This window comes from Spea bombifrons, chromosome 5, assembly GCF_027358695.1.
Source record: "Spea bombifrons isolate aSpeBom1 chromosome 5, aSpeBom1.2.pri, whole genome shotgun sequence".
In the NCBI taxonomy this organism is placed as follows: Eukaryota; Metazoa; Chordata; class Amphibia; order Anura; family Pelobatidae; genus Spea; species Spea bombifrons.
Genome location: NC_071091.1, coordinates 83,201,347 through 83,224,080, shown reverse-complemented (window position 1 = coordinate 83,224,080; position 22,734 = coordinate 83,201,347). Strand labels below are relative to the sequence as shown.

The window sequence follows — 22,734 nt, the reverse complement described above, 5'->3', positions numbered from 1 at the left end:
GCAATACATTGGAGGGAAACAAACTATATAGACCCTATGCTTTCCCACAGATTTTTCAACTTCACGAATAACTGTAGAATACAAAGGGGATTTAGTTCAAATGGTGGTGTGCTCGCTTAGCATGCGAGGGGTAGTTGGTTCAATGACCGTGTTCTCTAAGTGTTTTCTTGGTTTCATGTGTAATTAGAGCAGTACAAGCAGCAAGCTTAATGGTACATTACATGAAGCAAATACACTGTTTCCCTGTTTCATCATGTTTCCCTGACATCATCATGGCAATATCATAATGGGTTCATGATGACATCATCACAATGGGTTCATGATGACATCATCATGATGACATCATAATGGGTTCATGATGACTTCATCATCATAATGGGTTTATGATGACATTATCATGACGACATCATGAAGGGTTCGTGATGACATCATCATAAAGGGTTCATGATGACATCATAATGGGTTCATGATGACATCATCATGATGACATCATAATGGGTTCGTGGTGACTTCATTACAATGGGTTCATGATGACATCATCATGACGAAATCATAGTGGGATCATGATAACAGCATCATAATGGGTTCGTGATGACATCATCATGATGACATCATAATGGGTTCGTGATGACATCATCATGATGACATCATAATGGGTTCGTGATGACATCATCATGATGACATCATAATGGGTCCGTGATGACATCATCATGACATCATAATGTGTTCGTGATGACATCATCGTGATGATATCATAGTGGGTTCATGATGACATCATCACAATAGGTTCATGATGACATCATCATGATGACATCATAATGGGTTCGTGATGACTTCATCATCATAAAGGGTTCATGATGACATCATAATCGGTTCATGATGACATCATCATGATGACATCATAATGGGTTCATGATGACATCATCATGATGACATCATAATGTGTTCGTGATGACATCATCGTGATGACATCATAATGGGTTCATGATGACATCATCACAATAGGTTCATGATGACATCATCATGATGACATCATAATGGGTTCGTGATGACTTCATCATCATAATGGGTTCATGATGACATCATAATGGGTTCATGATGACATCATAATAGGTTCATGATGACATCATCACAATGGGTTCATGATGAAATCATAATGGGTTCAGGATAACATCATCATGACAACATCATAATGGGTTCATGATGACATCATCATAATGGGTTCATGATGACATCATGATGACATCATAATGGGTTCGTGATGTCTTCATCACCATAATGGGTTCATGATGACACGCTGGCAATAAATTGGAGGGAAACAAACTATATAGACCTTATGCTTTCCCACAGATTTTACATGTGCTTTTCAAGTGTTTTCTTGGTTTCATGTGTAATTTGGGCAGTACATGCAGTAAGCCCATCAGTACATTGCATGCAGCAAATACACTGTTTCCCTGTTTCACCTAAAACAATGAACTCAGTGTAGGGGAATTAGCTCAAACGGTAGAGCGCTCGCTTTGCATGGGAGAGGTAGCGGGATCGATGCCCGCGTTCTCCAGTTGCTTTATTTATACTTTATAAATTTTCAATAATGTTGTGCTTAACGCTGGCAATAAATTGGAGGGAAACAAACTATATAGACCGTATGCTGGCAATAAATTGGAGGGAAACAAACTATATAGACCTTATGATTTCCCACAGACTTTTCATGTGCTTTTCAAGTGTTTTCTTGGTTTCATGTGTAATTAGAACAGTACATGCAGCAAGCCCATCAGTACATTACATGCAGCAAATACACTGTTTCCCTGTTTCACCTAAAACATGCCACTCTATGTAGGGGAATTAGCTCAAACGGTAGAGCGCTCGCTTTGCATGCGAGAGGTAGCGGGATCGATGCCCGCATTCTCCAGTTACTTTATTTATACTTCATAAATTTTCAATAATGTTGTGCTGAACGCTGGCTATAAATTGGAGGGAAACAAACTATATAGACCCTATGCTTTCCCACAGATTTTTCAACTTCACGAATAACTGTAGAATACAAAGGGAATTTAGTTCAAATGGTGGTGTGCTCGCTTAGCATGCGAGGGGTAGTTGGTTCAATGACCGTGTTCTCTAAGTGTTTTCTTGGTTTCATGTGTAATTAGAGCAGTACAAGCAGCAAGCTTAATGGTACATTACATGAATCAAATACACTGTTTCCCTGTTTCATCATGTTTCCCTGACATCATCATGGCAATATCTTAATGGGTTCATGATGACATCATCATGATGACATCATAATGGGTTCATGATGACTTCATCATCATAATGGGTTTATGATGACATTATCATGACGACATCATGAAGGGTTCGTGATGACATCATCATAAAGGGTTCATGATGACATCATAATGGGTTCATGATGACATCATCATGATGACATCATAATGGGTTCGTGGTGACTTCATTACAATGGGTTCATGATGACATCATCATGACGAAATCATAGTGGGATCATGATTACAGCATCATAATGGGTTCGTGATGACATCATCATGATGACATCATAATGGGTTCGTGATGACATCATCATGATGACATCATAATGGGTTCGTGATGACATCATCATGATGACATCAGAATGGGTCCGTGATGACATCATCATGACATCATAATGTGTTCGTGATGACATCATCGTGATGATATCATAGTGGGTTCATGATGACATCATCACAATAGGTTCATGATGACATCATCATGATGACATCATAATGGGTTCGTGATGACTTCATCATCATAAAGGGTTCATGATGACATCATAATCGGTTCATGATGACATCATCATGATGACATCATAATGGGTTCATGATGACATCATCATGATGACATCATAATGTGCTCGTGATTACATCATCGTGATGACATCATAATGGGTTCATGATGACATCATCACAATAGGTTCATGATGACATCATCATGATGACATCATAATGGGTTCGTGATGACTTCATCATCATAATGGGTTCATGATGACATCATAATGGGTTTATGATGACATCATAATAGGTTCATAATGGCATCATCACAATGGGTTCATGATGACATCATAATGGGTTCAGGATAACATCATCATGACAACATCATAATGGGTTCATGATGACATCATCATAATGGGTTCATGATGACATCATGATGACATCATAATGGGTTCGTGATGTCTTCATCACCATAATGGGTTCATGATGACACGCTGGCAATAAATTGGAGGGAAACAAACTATATAGACCTTATGCTTTCCCACAGATTTTACATGTGCTTTTCAAGTGTTTTCTTGGTTTCATGTGTAATTTGAGCAGTACATGCAGTAAGCCCATCAGTACATTACATGCAGCAAATACACTGTTTCCCTGTTTGACCTAAAACAATGGACTCAGTGTAGGGGAATTAGCTCAAATGGTAGAGCGCTCGCTTCGCATGCGAGAGGTAGTGGGATCAATGCCCGCATTCTCCAGTTACTTTATTTATACTTTATAAATTTTCAATAATGTTGTGCTTAACGCTGGCAATAAATTGGAGGGAAACAAACTATATAGACCGTATGCTAGCAATAAATTGGAGGGAAACAAACTATATAGACCTTATGATTTCCCACAGATTTTTCATGTGCTTTTCAAGTGTTTTCTTGGTTTCATGTGTAATTAGAACAGTACATGCAGCAAGCCCATCAGTACATTACATGCAGCAAATACACTGTTTCCCTGTTTCACCTAAAACATGCCACTCTATGTAGGGGAATTAGCTCAAATGGTAGAACGCTCGCTTAGCATGCGAGAGGTAGCGGGATCGATGCCCGCATTCTCCAGTTACTTTATTTATACTTTATAAATTTTCAATAATGTTGTGCTTAACGCTGGCAATAAATTGGAGGGAAACAAACTATATAGACCCTATGCTTTCCCACAGATTTTTCAACTTCACGAATAACTGTAGAATACAAAGGGGATTTAGTTCAAATGGTGGTGTGCTCGCTTAGCATGCGAGGGGTAGTTGGTTCAATGACCGTGTTCTCTAAGTGTTTTCTTGGTTTCATGTGTAATTAGAGCAGTACAAGCAGCAAGCTTAATGGTACATTACATGAAGCAAATACACTGTTTCCCTGTTTCATCATGTTTCCCTGACATCATCATGGCAATATCATAATGGGTTCATGATGACATCATCACAATGGGTTCATGATGACATCATCATGATGACATCATAATGGGTTCATGATGACTTCATCATCATAATGGGTTTATGATGACATTATCATGACGACATCATGAAGGGTTCGTGATGACATCATCATAAAGGGTTCATGATGACATCATAATGGGTTCATGATGACATCATCATGATGACATCATAATGGGTTCGTGGTGACTTCATTACAATGGGTTCATGATGACATCATCATGACGAAATCATAGTGGGATCATGATAACAGCATCATAATGGGTTCGTGATGACATCATCATGATGACATCATAATGGGTTCGTGATGACATCATCATGATGACATCATAATGGGTTCGTGATGACATCATCATGATGACATCATAATGGGTCCGTGATGACATCATCATGACATCATAATGTGTTCGTGATGACATCATCGTGATGATATCATAGTGGGTTCATGATGACATCATCACAATAGGTTCATGATGACATCATCATGATGACATCATAATGGGTTCGTGATGACTTCATCATCATAAAGGGTTCATGATGACATCATAATCGGTTCATGATGACATCATCATGATGACATCATAATGGGTTCATGATGACATCATCATGATGACATCATAATGTGTTCGTGATTACATCATCGTGATGACATCATAATGGGTTCATGATGACATCATCACAATAGGTTCATGATGACATCATCATGATGACATCATAATGGGTTCGTGATGACTTCATCATCATAATGGGTTCATGATGACATCATAATGGGTTCATGATGACATCATAATAGGTTCATAATGGCATCATCACAATGGGTTCATGATGACATCATAATGGGTTCAGGATAACATCATCATGACAACATCATAATGGGTTCATGATGACATCATCATAATGGGTTCATGATGACATCATGATGACATCATAATGGTTTCGTGATGTCTTCATCACCATAATGGGTTCATGATGACACGCTGGCAATAAATTGGAGGGAAACAAACTATATAGACCTTATGCTTTCCCACAGATTTTACATGTGCTTTTCAAGTGTTTTCTTGGTTTCATGTGTAATTTGAGCAGTACATGCAGTAAGCCCATCAGTACATTACATGCAGCAAATACACTGTTTCCCTGTTTGACCTAAAACAATGGACTCAGTGTAGGGGAATTAGCTCAAATGGTAGAGCGCTCGCTTCGCATGCGAGAGGTAGTGGGATCAATGCCCGCATTCTCCAGTTACTTTATTTATACTTTATAAATTTTCAATAATGTTGTGCTTAACGCTGGCAATAAATTGGAGGGAAACAAACTATATAGACCCTATGCTTTCCCACAGATTTTTCAACTTCACGAATAACTGTAGAATACAAAGGGGATTTAGTTCAAATGGTGGTGTGCTCGCTTAGCATGCGAGGGGTAGTTGGTTCAATGACCGTGTTCTCTAAGTGTTTTCTTGGTTTCATGTGTAATTAGAGCAGTACAAGCAGCAAGCTTAATGGTACATTACATGAAGCAAATACACTGTTTCCCTGTTTCATCATGTTTCCCTGACATCATCATGGCAATATCATAATGGGTTCATGATGACATCATCACAATGGGTTCATGATGACATCATCATGATGACATCATAATGGGTTCATGATGACTTCATCATCATAATGGGTTTATGATGACATTATCATGACGACATCATGAAGGGTTCGTGATGACATCATCATAAAGGGTTCATGATGACATCATAATGGGTTCATGATGACATCATCATGATGACATCATAATGGGTTCGTGGTGACTTCATTACAATGGGTTCATGATGACATCATCATGACGAAATCATAGTGGGATCATGATAACAGCATCATAATGGGTTCGTGATGACATCATCATGATGACATCATAATGGGTTCGTGATGACATCATCATGATGACATCATAATGGGTTCGTGATGACATCATCATGATGACATCATAATGGGTCCGTGATGACATCATCATGACATCATAATGTGTTCGTGATGACATCATCGTGATGATATCATAGTGGGTTCATGATGACATCATCACAATAGGTTCATGATGACATCATCATGATGACATCATAATGGGTTCGTGATGACTTCATCATCATAAAGGGTTCATGATGACATCATAATCGGTTCATGATGACATCATCATGATGACATCATAATGGGTTCATGATGACATCATCATGATGACATCATAATGTGTTCGTGATGACATCATCGTGATGACATCATAATGGGTTCATGATGACATCATCACAATAGGTTCATGATGACATCATCATGATGACATCATAATGGGTTCGTGATGACTTCATCATCATAATGGGTTCATGATGACATCATAATGGGTTCATGATGACATCATAATAGGTTCATGATGACATCATCACAATGGGTTCATGATGAAATCATAATGGGTTCAGGATAACATCATCATGACAACATCATAATGGGTTCATGATGACATCATCATAATGGGTTCATGATGACATCATGATGACATCATAATGGGTTCGTGATGTCTTCATCACCATAATGGGTTCATGATGACACGCTGGCAATAAATTGGAGGGAAACAAACTATATAGACCTTATGCTTTCCCACAGATTTTACATGTGCTTTTCAAGTGTTTTCTTGGTTTCATGTGTAATTTGGGCAGTACATGCAGTAAGCCCATCAGTACATTGCATGCAGCAAATACACTGTTTCCCTGTTTCACCTAAAACAATGAACTCAGTGTAGGGGAATTAGCTCAAACGGTAGAGCGCTCGCTTTGCATGGGAGAGGTAGCGGGATCGATGCCCGCGTTCTCCAGTTGCTTTATTTATACTTTATAAATTTTCAATAATGTTGTGCTTAACGCTGGCAATAAATTGGAGGGAAACAAACTATATAGACCGTATGCTGGCAATAAATTGGAGGGAAACAAACTATATAGACCTTATGATTTCCCACAGATTTTTCATGTGCTTTTCAAGTGTTTTCTTGGTTTCATGTGTAATTAGAACAGTACATGCAGCAAGCCCATCAGTACATTACATGCAGCAAATACACTGTTTCCCTGTTTCACCTAAAACAGGCCACTCTATGTAGGGGAATTAGCTCAAACAGTAGAGCGCTCGCTTTGCATGCGAGAGGTAGCGGGATCGATGCCCGCATTCTCCAGTTACTTTATTTATACTTCATAAATTTTCAATAATGTTGTGCTGAACGCTGGCTATAAATTGGAGGGAAACAAACTATATAGACCCTATGCTTTCCCACAGATTTTTCAACTTCACGAATAACTGTAGAATACAAAGGGAATTTAGTTCAAATGGTGGTGTGCTCGCTTAGCATGCGAGGGGTAGTTGGTTCAATGACCGTGTTCTCTAAGTGTTTTCTTGGTTTCATGTGTAATTAGAGCAGTACAAGCAGCAAGCTTAATGGTACATTACATGAAGCAAATACACTGTTTCCCTGTTTCATCATGTTTCCCTGACATCATCATGGCAAGATCATAATGGGTTCATGATGACATCATCACAATTGGTTCATGATGACATCATCATGATGACATCATAATGGGTTCATGATGACTTCATCATCATAATGGGTTTATGATGACATTATCATGACGACATCATGAAGGGTTCGTGATGACATCATCATAAAGGGTTCATGATGACATCATAATGGGTTCATGATGACATCATCATGATGACATCATAATGGGTTCGTGGTGACTTTATTACAATGGGTTCATGATGACATCATCATGACGAAATCATAGTGGGATCATGATTACAGCATCATAATGGGTTCGTGATGACATCGTCATGATGACATCATAATGGGTTCGTGATGACATCATCATGATGACATCATAATGGGTTCGTGATGACATCATCATGATGACATCATAATGGGTCCGTGATGACATCATCATGACATCATAATGTGTTCGTGATGACATCATCGTGATGATATCATAGTGGGTTCATGATGACATCATCACAATAGGTTCATGATGACATCATCATGATGACATCATAATGGGTTCGTGATGACTTCATCATCATAAAGGGTTCATGATGACATCATAATGGGTTCATGATGACATCATCATGATGACATCATAATGGGTTCATGATGACATCATCATGATGACATCATAATGTGTTTGTGATTACATCATCGTGATGACATCATAATGGGTTCATGATGACATCATCACAATAGGTTCATGATGACATCATCATGATGACATCATAATGGGTTCGTGATGACTTCTTCATCATAATGGGTTCATGATGACATCATAATGGGTTCATGATTACATCATAATAGGTTCATAATGGCATCATCACAATGGGTTCATGATGACATCATAATGGGTTCAGGATAACATCATCATGACAACATCATAATGGGTTCATGATGACATCATCATAATGGGTTCATGATGACATCATGATGACATCATAATGGGTTCGTGATGTCTTCATCACCATAATGGGTTCATGATGACACGCTGGCAATAAATTGGAGGGAAACAAACTATATAGACCTTATGCTTTCCCACAGATTTTACATGTGCTTTTCAAGTGTTTTCTTGGTTTCATGTGTAATTTGGGCAGTACATGCAGTAAGCCCATCAGTACATTGCATGCAGCAAATACACTGTTTCCCTGTTTCACCTAAAACAATGGACTCAGTGTAGGGGAATTAGCTCAAATGGTAGAGCGCTCGCTTAGCATGCGAGAGGTAGCGGGATCGATGCCTGCGTTCTCCAGTTACTTTATTTATACTTTATAAATTTTCAATAATGTTGTGCTTAACGCTGGCAATAAATTGGAGGGAAACGAACTATATAGACCGTATGCTGGCAATAAATTGGAGGGAAACAAACTATATAGACCTTATGATTTCCCACAGATTTTTCATGTGCTTTTCAAGTGTTTTCTTGGTTTCATGTGTAATTAGAACAGTACATGCAGCAAGCCCATCAGTACATTACATGCAGCAAATACACTGTTTCCCTGTTTCACCTAAAACATGCCACACTATGTAGGGGAATTAGCTCAAATGGTAGAGCGCTCGCTTAGCATGCGAGAGGTAGCGGGATCGATGCCCGCATTCTCCAGTTACTTTATTTATACTTTATAAATTTTCAATAATGTTGTGCTTAACACTGGCAATAAATTGGAGGGAAACAAACTATATAGACCTTATGATGGCAATAAATTGGAGGGAAACAAACTATATAGACCTTATGATTTCCCACAGACTTTTCATGTGCTTTTCAAGTGTTTTCTTGGTTTCATGTGTAATTAGAACAGTACATGCAGCAAGCCCATCAGTACATTACATGCAGCAAATACACTGTTTCCCTGTTTCACCTAAAACATGCCACTCTATGTAGGGGAATTAGCTCAAACGGTAGAGCGCTCGCTTTGCATGCGAGAGGTAGCGGGATCGATGCCCGCATTCTCCAGTTACTTTATTTATACTTCATAAATTTTCAATAATGTTGTGCTGAACGCTGGCTATAAATTGGAGGGAAACAAACTATATAGACCCTATGCTTTCCCACAGATTTTTCAACTTCACGAATAACTGTAGAATACAAAGGGAATTTAGTTCAAATGGTGGTGTGCTCGCTTAGCATGCGAGGGGTAGTTGGTTCAATGACCGTGTTCTCTAAGTGTTTTCTTGGTTTCATGTGTAATTAGAGCAGTACAAGCAGCAAGCTTAATGGTACATTACATGAATCAAATACACTGTTTCCCTGTTTCATCATGTTTCCCTGACATCATCATGGCAAGATCATAATGGGTTCATGATGACATCATCACAATGGGTTCATGATGACATCATCATGATGACATCATAATGGGTTCATGATGACATTATCATGACGACATCATGAAGGGTTCGTGATGACATCATCATAAAGGGTTCATGATGACATCATAATGGGTTCATGATGACATCATCATGATGACATCATAATGGGTTCGTGGTGACTTCATTACAATGGGTTCATGATGACATCATCATGACGAAATCATAGTGGGATCATGATTACAGCATCATAATGGGTTCGTGATGACATCATCATGATGACATCATAATGGGTTCGTGATGACATCATCATGATGACATCATAATGGGTTCGTGATGACATCATCATGATGACATCAGAATGGGTCCGTGATGACATCATCATGACATCATAATGTGTTCGTGATGACATCATCGTGATGATATCATAGTGGGTTCATGATGACATCATCACAATAGGTTCATGATGACATCATCATGATGACATCATAATGGGTTCGTGATGACTTCATCATCATAAAGGGTTCATGATGACATCATAATCGGTTCATGATGACATCATCATGATGACATCATAATGGGTTCATGATGACATGATCATGATGACATCATAATGTGTTCGTGATGACATCATCGTGATGACATCATAATGGGATCATGATGACATCATCACAATAGGTTCATGATGACATCATCATGATGACATCATAATGGGTTCGTGATGACTTCATCATCATAATGGGTTCATGATGACATCATAATGGGTTCATGATGACATCATAATAGGTTCATAATGGCATCATCACAATGGGTTCATGATGACATCATAATGGGTTCAGGATAACATCATCATGACAACATCATAATGGGTTCATGATGACATCATCATAATGGGTTCATGATGACATCATGATGACATCATAATGGGTTCGTGATGTCTTCATCACCATAATGGGTTCATGATGACACGCTGGCAATAAATTGGAGGGAAACAAACTATATAGACCTTATGCTTTCCCACAGATTTTACATGTGCTTTTCAAGTGTTTTCTTGGTTTCATGTGTAATTTGGGCAGTACATGCAGTAAGCCCATCAGTACATTGCATGCAGCAAATACACTGTTTCCCTGTTTCACCTAAAACAATGGACTCAGTGTAGGGGAATTAGCTCAAATGGTAGAGCGCTCGCTTAGCATGCGAGAGGTAGCGGGATCGATGCCCGCATTCTCCAGTTACTTTATTTATACTTTATAAATTTTCAATAATGTTGTGCTTAACGCTGGCAATAAATTGGAGGGAAACGAACTATATAGACCGTATGCTGGCAATAAATTGGAGGGAAACAAACTATATAGACCTTATGATTTCCCACAGATTTTTCATGTGCTTTTCAAGTGTTTTCTTGGTTTCATGTGTAATTAGAACAGTACATGCAGCAAGCCCATCAGTACATTACATGCAGCAAATACACTGTTTCCCTGTTTTACCTAAAACATGCCACACTACGTAGGGGAATTAGCTCAAATGGTAGAGCGCTCGCTTAGCATGCGAGAGGTAGCGGGATCGATGCCCGCATTCTCCAGTTACTTTATTTATACTTTATAAATTTTCAATAATGTTGTGCTTAACACTGGCAATAAATTGGAGGGAAACAAACTATATAGACCTTATGATGGCAATAAATTGGAGGGAAACAAACTATATAGACCTTATGATTTCCCACAGACTTTTCATGTGCTTTTCAAGTGTTTTCTTGGTTTCATGTGTAATTAGAACAGTACATGCAGCAAGCCCATCAGTACATTACATGCAGCAAATACACTGTTTCCCTGTTTCACCTAAAACATGCCACTCTATGTAGGGGAATTAGCTCAAACGGTAGAGCGCTCGCTTTGCATGCGAGAGGTAGCGGGATCGATGCCCGCATTCTCCAGTTACTTTATTTATACTTCATAAATTTTCAATAATGTTGTGCTGAACGCTGGCTATAAATTGGAGGGAAACAAACTATATAGACCCTATGCTTTCCCACAGATTTTTCAACTTCACGAATAACTGTAGAATACAAAGGGAATTTAGTTCAAATGGTGGTGTGCTCGCTTAGCATGCGAGGGGTAGTTGGTTCAATGACCGTGTTCTCTAAGTGTTTTCTTGGTTTCATGTGTAATTAGAGCAGTACAAGCAGCAAGCTTAATGGTACATTACATGAATCAAATACACTGTTTCCCTGTTTCATCATGTTTCCCTGACATCATCATGGCAAGATCATAATGGGTTCATGATGACATCATCACAATGGGTTCATGATGACATCATCATGATGACATCATAATGGGTTCATGATGACTTCATCATCATAATGGGTTTATGATGACATTATCATGACGACATCATGAAGGGTTCGTGATGACATCATCATAAAGGGTTCATGATGACATCATAATGGGTTCATGATGACATCATCATGATGACATCATAATGGGTTCGTGGGGACTTCATTACAATGGGTTCATGATGACATCATCATGACGAAATCATAGTGGGATCATGATAACAGCATCATAATGGGTTCGTGATGACATCATCATGATGACATCATAATGGGTTCGTGATGACATCATCATGATGACATCATAATGGATTCGTGATGACATAATCATGATGACATCATAATGGGTCCGTGATGACATCATCATGACATCATAATGTGTTCGTGATGACATCATCGTGATGATATCATAGTGGGTTCATGATGACATCATCACAATAGGTTCATGATGACATCATCATGATGACATCGTAATGGGTTCATGATGACTTCATCATCATAAAGGGTTCATGATGACATCATAATCGGTTCATGATGACATCATCATGATGACATCATAATGGGTTCATGATGACATCATCATGATGACATCATAATGTGTTCGTGATGACATCATCGTGATGACATCATAATGGGTTCATGATGACATCATCACAATAGGTTCATGATGACATCATCATGATGACATCATAATGGGTTCGTGATGACTTCATCATCATAATGGGTTCATGATGACATCATAATGGGTTCATGATGACATCATAATAGGTTCATGATGACATCATCACAATGGGTTCATGATGAAATCATAATGGGTTCAGGATAACATCATCATGACAACATCATAATGGGTTCATGATGACATCATCATAATGGGTTCATGATGACATCATGATGACATCATAATGGGTTCGTGATGTCTTCATCACCATAATGGGTTCATGATGACACGCTGGCAATAAATTGGAGGGAAACAAACTATATAGACCTTATGCTTTCCCACAGATTTTACATGTGCTTTTCAAGTGTTTTCTTGGTTTCATGTGTAATTTGGGCAGTACATGCAGTAAGCCCATCAGTACATTGCATGCAGCAAATACACTGTTTCCCTGTTTCACCTAAAACAATGAACTCAGTGTAGGGGAATTAGCTCAAACGGTAGAGCGCTCGCTTTGCATGCGAGAGGTAGCAGGATCGATGCCCGCGTTCTCCAGTTGCTTTATTTATACTTTATAAATTTTCAATAATGTTGTGCTTAACGCTGGCAATAAATTGGAGGGAAACAAACTATATAGACCGTATGCTGGCAATAAATTGGAGGGAAACAAACTATATAGACCTTATGATTTCCCACAGATTTTTCATGTGCTTTTCAAGTGTTTTCTTGGTTTCATGTGTAATTAGAACAGTACATGCAGCAAGCCCATCAGTACATTACATGCAGCAAATACACTGTTTCCCTGTTTCACCTAAAACAGGCCACTCCATGTAGGGGAATTAGCTCAAACGGTAGAGCGCTCGCTTTGCATGCGAGAGATAGCGGGATCGATGCCCGCATTCTCCAGTTACTTTATTTATACTTCATAAATTTTCAATAATGTTGTGCTGAACGCTGGCTATAAATTGGAGGGAAACAAACTATATAGACCCTATGCTTTCCCACAGATTTTTCAACTTCACGAATAACTGTAGAATACAAAGGGAATTTAGTTCAAATGGTGGTGTGCTCGCTTAGCATGCAAGGGGTAGTTGGTTCAATGACCGTGTTCTCTAAGTGTTTTCTTGGTTTCATGTGTAATTAGAGCAGTACAAGCAGCAAGCTTAATGGTACATTACATGAAGCAAATACACTGTTTCCCTGTTTCATCATGTTTCCCTGACATCATCATGGCAAGATCATAATGGGTTCATGATGACATCATCACAATTGGTTCATGATGACATCATCATGATGACATCATAATGGGTTCATGATGACTTCATCATCATAATGGGTTTATGATGACATTATCATGATGACATCATGAAGGGTTCGTGATGACATCATCATAAAGGGTTCATGATGACATCATAATGGGTTCATGATGACATCATCATGATGACATCATAATGGGTTCGTGGTGACTTTATTACAATGGGTTCATGATGACATCATCATGACGAAATCATAGTGGGATCATGATTACAGCATCATAATGGGTTCGTGATGACATCGTCATGATGACATCATAATGGGTTCGTGATGACATCATCATGATGACATCATAATGGGTTCGTGATGACATCATCATGATGACATCATAATGGGTCCGTGATGACATCATCATGACATCATAATGTGTTCGTGATGACATCATCGTGATGATATCATAGTGGGTTCATGATGACATCATCACAATAGGTTCATGATGACATCATCATGATGACATCATAATGGGTTCGTGATGACTTCATCATCATAAAGGGTTCATGATGACATCATAATCGGTTCATGATGACATCATCATGATGACATCATAATGGGTTCATGATGACATCATCATGATGACATCATAATGTGTTCGTGATTACATCATCGTGATGACATCATAATGGGTTCATGATGACATCATCACAATAGGTTCATGATGACATCATCATGATGACATCATAATGGGTTCGTGATGACTTCTTCATCATAATGGGTTCATGATGACATCATAATGGGTTCATGATTACATCATAATAGGTTCATAATGGCATCATCACAATGGGTTCATGATGACATCATAATGGGTTCAGGATAACATCATCATGACAACATCATAATGGGTTCATGATGACATCATCATAATGGGTTCATGATGACATCATGATGACATCATAATGGGTTCGTGATGTCTTCATCACCATAATGGGTTCATGATGACACGCTGGCAATAAATTGGAGGGAAACAAACTATATAGACCTTATGCTTTCCCACAGATTTTACATGTGCTTTTCAAGTGTTTTCTTGGTTTCATGTGTAATTTGGGCAGTACATGCAGTAAGCCCATCAGTACATTGCATGCAGCAAATACACTGTTTCCCTGTTTCACCTAAAACAATGGACTCAGTGTAGGGGAATTAGCTCAAATGGTAGAGCGCTCGCTTAGCATGCGAGAGGTAGCGGGATCGATGCCCGCATTCTCCAGTTACTTTATTTATACTTTATAAATTTTCAATAATGTTGTGCTTAACACTGGCAATAAATTGGAGGGAAACAAACTATATAGACCTTATGATTTCCCACAGACTTTTCATGTGCTTTTCAAGTGTTTTCTTGGTTTCATGTGTAATTAGAACAGTACATGCAGCAAGCCCATCAGTACATTACATGCAGCAAATACACTGTTTCCCTGTTTCACCTAAAACATGCCGCTCTATGTAGGGGAATCAGCTCAAATGGTAGAGCACTCGCTTTGCATGCGAGAGGTAGCGGGATCGATGCCCGCGTTCTCCAGTTACTTTGTTTCTACTTTATAAATTTTCAATAATGTTGTGCTGAACGCTGGCTATAAATTGGAGGGAAACAAACTATATAGACCCTATGCTTTCCCACAGATTTTTCAACTTCACGAATAACTGTAGAATACAAAGGGGATTTAGTTCAAATGGTGGTGTGCTCGCTTAGCATGCGAGGGGTAGTTGGTTCAATGACCGTGTTCTCTAAGTGTTTTCTTGGTTTCATGTGTAATTAGAGCAGTACAAGCAGCAAGCTTAATGGTACATTACATGAAGCAAATACACTGTTTCCCTGTTTCATCATGTTTCCCTGACATCATCATGGCAATATCTTAATGGGTTCATGATGACATCATCATGATGACATCATAATGGGTTCATGATGACTTCATCATCATAATGGGTTTATGATGACATTATCATGACGACATCATGAAGGGTTCGTGATGACATCATCATAAAGGGTTCATGATGACATCATAATGGGTTCATGATGACATCATCATGATGACATCATAATGGGTTCGTGGTGACTTCATTACAATGGGTTCATGATGACATCATCATGACGAAATCATAGTGGGATCATGATTACAGCATCATAATGGGTTCGTGATGACATCATCATGATGACATCATAATGGGTTCGTGATGACATCATCATGATGACATCATAATGGGTTCGTGATGACATCATCATGATGACATCATAATGGGTCCGTGATGACATCATCATGACATCATAATGTGTTCGTGATGACATCATCGTGATGATATCATAGTGGGTTCATGATGACATCATCACAATAGGTTCATGATGACATCATCATGATGACATCATAATGGGTTCGTGATGACTTCATCATCATAAAGGGTTCATGATGACATCATAATCGGTTCATGATGACATCATCATGATGACATCATAATGGGTTCATGATGACATGATCATGATGACATCATAATGTGTTCGTGATGACATCATCGTGATGACATCATAATGGGTTCATGATGACATCATCACAATAGGTTCATGATGACATCATCATGATGACATCATAATGGGTTCGTGATGACTTCATCATCATAATGGGTTCATGATGACATCATAATGGGTTCATGATGACATCATAATAGGTTCATAATGGCATCATCACAATGGGTTCATGATGACATCATAATGGGTTCAGGATAACATCATCATGACAACATCATAATGGGTTCATGATGACATCATCATAATGGGTTCATGATGACATCATGATGACATCATAATGGGTTCGTGATGTCTTCATCACCAGAATGGGTTCATGATGACACGCTGGCAATAAATTGGAGGGAAACAAACTATATAGACCTTATGCTTTCCCACAGATTTTACATGTGCTTTTCAAGTGTTTTCTTGGTTTCATGTGTAATTTGGGCAGTACATGCAGTAAGCCCATCAGTACATTGCATGCAGCAAATACACTGTTTCCCTGTTTCACCTAAAACAATGTACTCAGTGTAGGGGAATTAGCTCAAATGGTAGAGCGCTCGCTTAGCATGCGAGAGGTAGCGGAATCGATGCCCGCATTCTCCAGTTACTTTATTTATACTTTATAAATTTTCAATAATGTTGTGCTTAACGCTGGCAATAAATTGGAGGGAAACAAACTATATAGACCGTATGCTGGCAATAAATTGGAGGGAAACAAACTATATAGACCTTATGATTTCCCACAGATTTTTCATGTGCTTTTCAAGTGTTTTCTTGGTTTCATGTGTAATTAGAACAGTACATGCAGCAAGCCCATCAGTACATTACATGCAGCAAATACACTGTTTCCCTGTTTCACCTAAAACATGCCACTCTATGTAGGGGAATTAGCTCAAATGGTAGAGCGCTCGCTTAGCATGCGAGAGGTAGCGGGATCGATGCCCGCATTCTCCAGTTTCTTTATTTATACTTTATAAATTTTCAATAATGTTGTGCTTAACGCTGGCAATAAATTGGAGGGAAACAAACTATATAGACCTTATGATGGCAATAAATTGGAGGGAAACAAACTATATAGACCTTATGATTTCTCACACACTTTTCATGTGCTTTTCAAGTGTTTTCTTGGTTTCATGTGTAATTAGAACAGTACATGCAGCAAGCCCATCAGTACATTACATGCAGCAAATACACTGTTTCCCTGTTTCACCTAAAACATGCCACTCTATGTAGGGGAATTAGCTCAAATGGTAGAGCGCTCGCTTAGCATGCGAGAGGTAGCGGGATCGATGCCCGCGTTCTCCAGTTACTTTATTTATACTTTATAAATTTTCAATAATGTTGTGCTGAACGCTGGCTATAAATTGGAGGGAAACAAACTATATAGACCCTATGCTTTCCCACAGATTTTTCAACTTCACGAATAACTGTAGAATACAAAGGGGATTTAGTTCAAATGGTGGTGTGCTCGCTTAGCATGCGAGGGGTAGTTGGTTCAATGACCGTGTTCTCTAAGTGTTTTCTTGGTTTCATGTGTAATTAGAGCAGTACAAGCAGCAAGCTTAATGGTACATTACATGAAGCAAATACACTGTTTCCCTGTTTCATCATGTTTCCCTGACATCATCATGGCAATATCATAATGGGTTCATGATGACATCATCACAATGGGTTCATGATGACATCATCATGATGACATCATAATGGGTTCATGATGACTTCATCATCATAATGGGTTTATGATGACATTATCATGACGACATCATGAAGGGTTCGTGATGACATCATCATAAAGGGTTCATGATGACATCATAATGGGTTCATGATGACATCATCATGATGACATCATAATGGGTTCGTGGTGACTTCATTACAATGGGTTCATGATGACATCATCATGACGAAATCATAGTGGGATCATGATTACAGCATCATAATGGGTTCGTGATGACATCATCATGATGACATCATAATGGGTTCGTGATGACATCATCATGATGACATCATAATGGGTTCGTGATGACATCATCATGATGACATCAGAATGGGTCCGTGATGACATCATCATGACATCATAATGTGTTCGTGATGACATCATCGTGATGATATCATAGTGGGTTCATGATGACATCATCACAATAGGTTCATGATGACATCATCATGATGACATCATAATGGGTTCGTGATGACTTCATCATCATAAAGGGTTCATGATGACATGATAATCGGTTCATGATGACATCATCATGATGACATCATAATGGGTTCATGATGACATCATCATGATGACATCATAATGTGTTCGTGATTACATCATCGTGATGACATCATAATGGGTTCATGATGACATCATCACAATAGGTTCATGATGACATCATCATGATGACATCATAATGGGTTCGTGATGACTTCTTCATCATAATGGGTTCATGATGACATCATAATGGGTTCATGATTACATCATAATAGGTTCATAATGGCATCATCACAATGGGTTCATGATGACATCATAATGGGTTCAGGATAACATAATCATGACAACATCATAATGGGTTCATGATGACATCATCATAATGGGTTCATGATGACATCATGATGACATCATAATGGGTTCGTGATGTCTTCATCACCATAATGGGTTCATGATGACACGCTGGCAATAAATTGGAGGGAAACAAACTATATAGACCTTATGCTTTCCCACAGATTTTACATGTGCTTTTCAAGTGTTTTCTTGGTTTCATGTGTAATTTGGGCAGTACATGCAGTAAGCCCATCAGTACATTGCATGCAGCAAATACACTGTTTCCCTGTTTCACCTAAAACAATGGACTCAGTGTAGGGGAATTAGCTCAAATGGTAGAGCGCTCGCTTAGCATGCGAGAGGTAGCGGGATCGATGCCCGCATTCTCCAGTTACTTTATTTATACTTTATAAATTTTCAATAATGTTGTGCTTAACACTGGCAATAAATTGGAGGGAAACAAACTATATAGACCTTATGATGGCAATAAATTGGAGGGAAACAAACTATATAGACCTTATGATTTCCCACAGACTTTTCATGTGCTTTTCAAGTGTTTTCTTGGTTTCATGTGTAATTAGAACAGTACATGCAGCAAGCCCATCAGTACATTACATGCAGCAAATACACTGTTTCCCTGTTTCACCTAAAACATGCCACTCTATGTAGGGGAATCAGCTCAAATGGTAGAGCGCTCGCTTTGCATGCGAGAGGTAGCGGGATCGATGCCCGCGTTCTCCAGTTACTTTGTTTCTACTTTATAAATTTTCAATAATGTTGTGCTGAACGCTGGCTATAAATTGGAGGGAAACAAACTATATAGACCCTATGCTTTCCCACAGATTTTTCAACTTCACGAATAACTGTAGAATACAAAGGGGATTTAGTTCAAATGGTGGTGTGCTCGCTTAGCATGCGAGGGGTAGTTGGTTCAATGACCGTGTTCTCTAAGTGTTTTCTTGGTTTCATGTGTAATTAGAGCAGTACAAGCAGCAAGCTTAATGGTACATTACATGAAGCAAATACACTGTTTCCCTGTTTCATCATGTTTCCCTGACATCATCATGGCAATATCTTAATGGGTTCATGATGACATCATCATGATGACATCATAATGGGTTCATGATGACTTCATCATCATAATGGGTTTATGATGACATTATCATGACGACATCATGAAGGGTTCGTGATGACATCATCATAAAGGGTTCATGATGACATCATAATGGGTTCATGATGACATCATCATGATGACATCATAATGGGTTCGTGGTGACTTCATTACAATGGGTTCATGATGACATCATCATGACGAAATCATAGTGGGATCATGATTACAGCATCATAATGGGTTCGTGATGACATCATCATGATGACATCATAATGGGTTCGTGATGACATCATCATGATGACATCATAATGGGTTCGTGATGACATCATCATGATGACATCATAATGGGTCCGTGATGACATCATCATGACATCATAATGTGTTCGTGATGACATCATCGTGATGATATCATAGTGGGTTCATGATGACATCATCACAATAGGTTCATGATGACATCATCATGATGACATCATAATGGGTTCGTGATGACTTCATCATCATAAAGGGTTCATGATGACATCATAATCGGTTCATGATGACATCATCATGATGACATCATAATGGGTTCATGATGACATCATCATGATGACATCATAATGTGCTCGTGATTACATCATCGTGATGACATCATAATGGGTTCATGATGACATCATCACAATAGGTTCATGATGACATCATCATGATGACATCATAATGGGTTCGTGATGACTTCATCATCATAATGGGTTCATGATGACATCATAATGGGTTCATGATGACATCATAATAGGTTCATAATGGCATCATCACAATGGGTTCATGATGACATCATAATGGGTTCAGGATAACATCATCATGACAACATCATAATGGGTTCATGATGACATCATCATAATGGGTTCATGATGACATCATGATGACATCATAATGGGTTCGTGATGTCTTCATCACCATAATGGGTTCATGATGACACGCTGGCAATAAATTGGAGGGAAACAAACTATATAGACCTTATGCTTTCCCACAGATTTTACATGTGCTTTTCAAGTGTTTTCTTGGTTTCATGTGTAATTTGGGCAGTACATGCAGTAAGCCCATCAGTACATTGCATGCAGCAAATACACTGTTTCCCTGTTTCACCTAAAACAATGGACTCAGTGTAGGGGAATTAGCTCAAATGGTAGAGCGCTCGCTTAGCATGCGAGAGGTAGCGGGATCGATGCCCGCATTCTCCAGTTACTTTATTTATACTTTATAAATTTTCAATAATGTTGTGCTTAACACTGGCAATAAATTGGAGGGAAACAAACTATATAGACCTTATGATGGCAATAAATTGGAGGGAAACAAACTATATAGACCTTATGATTTCCCACAGACTTTTCATGTGCTTTTCAAGTGTTTTCTTGGTTTCATGTGTAATTAGAACAGTACATGCAGCAAGCCCATCAGTACATTACATGCAGCAAATACACTGTTTCCGTGTTTCACCTAAAACATGCCACTCTATGTAGGGGAATTAGCTCAAATGGTAGAGCGCTCGCTTTGCATGCGAGAGGTAGCGGGATCGATGCCCGCGTTCTCCAGTTACTTTGTTTATACTTTATAAATTTTCAATAATGTTGTGCTGAACGCTGGCTATAAATTGGAGGGAAACAAACTATATAGACCCTATGCTTTCCCACAGATTTTTCAACTTCACGAATAACTGTAGAATACAAAGGGGATTTAGATCAAATGGTGGTGTGCTCGCTTAGCATGCGAGGGGTAGTTGGTTCAATGACCGTGTTCTCTAAGTGTTTTCTTGGTTTCATGTGTAATTAGAGCAGTACAAGCAGCAAGCTTAATGGTACATTACATGAAGCAAATACACTGTTTCCCTGTTTCATCATGTTTCCCTGACATCATCATGGCAATATCTTAATGGGTTCATGATGACATCATCACAATGGGTTCATGATGACATCATCATGATGACATCATAATGGGTTCATGATGACTTCATCATCATAATGGGTTTATGATGACATTATCATGACGACATCATGAAGGGTTCGTGATGACATCATCATAAAGGGTTCATGATGACATCATAATGGGTTCATGATTACATCATCATGATGACATCATAATGGGTTCGTGGTGACTTCATTACAATGGGTTCATGATGACATCATCATGACGAAATCATAGTGGGATCATGATTACAGCATCATAATGGGTTCGTGATGACATCATCATGATGACATCATAA

At 38.7% G+C, this 22,734-nt stretch overlaps 10 non-coding genes across 10 annotated transcripts; all 10 read left to right on the top strand.

The window, feature by feature from the left end:
* Positions 1-1,836: 1,836 nt before the first annotated feature.
* Positions 1,837-1,909, top strand: TRNAA-UGC (transfer RNA alanine (anticodon UGC)). Its single transcript has one exon. It is a non-coding gene; the product is annotated as a tRNA-Ala (tRNA).
* Positions 1,910-9,300: 7,391 nt separating this feature from the next.
* Positions 9,301-9,373, top strand: TRNAA-AGC (transfer RNA alanine (anticodon AGC)). The gene has a single exon. It is a non-coding gene; the product is annotated as a tRNA-Ala (tRNA).
* A 278-nt stretch (positions 9,374-9,651) lies between these two features.
* Positions 9,652-9,724, top strand: TRNAA-UGC (transfer RNA alanine (anticodon UGC)). Its single transcript has one exon. It is a non-coding gene; the product is annotated as a tRNA-Ala (tRNA).
* Positions 9,725-11,232: 1,508 nt separating this feature from the next.
* On the top strand, positions 11,233-11,305 carry TRNAA-AGC (transfer RNA alanine (anticodon AGC)). The gene has a single exon. It is a non-coding gene; the product is annotated as a tRNA-Ala (tRNA).
* A 278-nt stretch (positions 11,306-11,583) lies between these two features.
* TRNAA-AGC (transfer RNA alanine (anticodon AGC)) lies at positions 11,584-11,656 on the top strand. The gene has a single exon. It is a non-coding gene; the product is annotated as a tRNA-Ala (tRNA).
* Positions 11,657-11,934: 278 nt separating this feature from the next.
* Positions 11,935-12,007, top strand: TRNAA-UGC (transfer RNA alanine (anticodon UGC)). The gene has a single exon. It is a non-coding gene; the product is annotated as a tRNA-Ala (tRNA).
* Positions 12,008-15,503: 3,496 nt separating this feature from the next.
* Positions 15,504-15,576, top strand: TRNAA-AGC (transfer RNA alanine (anticodon AGC)). The gene has a single exon. It is a non-coding gene; the product is annotated as a tRNA-Ala (tRNA).
* Positions 15,577-17,747: 2,171 nt separating this feature from the next.
* Positions 17,748-17,820, top strand: TRNAA-AGC (transfer RNA alanine (anticodon AGC)). Its single transcript has one exon. It is a non-coding gene; the product is annotated as a tRNA-Ala (tRNA).
* Positions 17,821-19,707: 1,887 nt separating this feature from the next.
* TRNAA-AGC (transfer RNA alanine (anticodon AGC)) lies at positions 19,708-19,780 on the top strand. Its single transcript has one exon. It is a non-coding gene; the product is annotated as a tRNA-Ala (tRNA).
* A 1,862-nt stretch (positions 19,781-21,642) lies between these two features.
* Positions 21,643-21,715, top strand: TRNAA-AGC (transfer RNA alanine (anticodon AGC)). Its single transcript has one exon. It is a non-coding gene; the product is annotated as a tRNA-Ala (tRNA).
* The last annotated feature ends 1,019 nt before the right edge of the window (positions 21,716-22,734 follow it).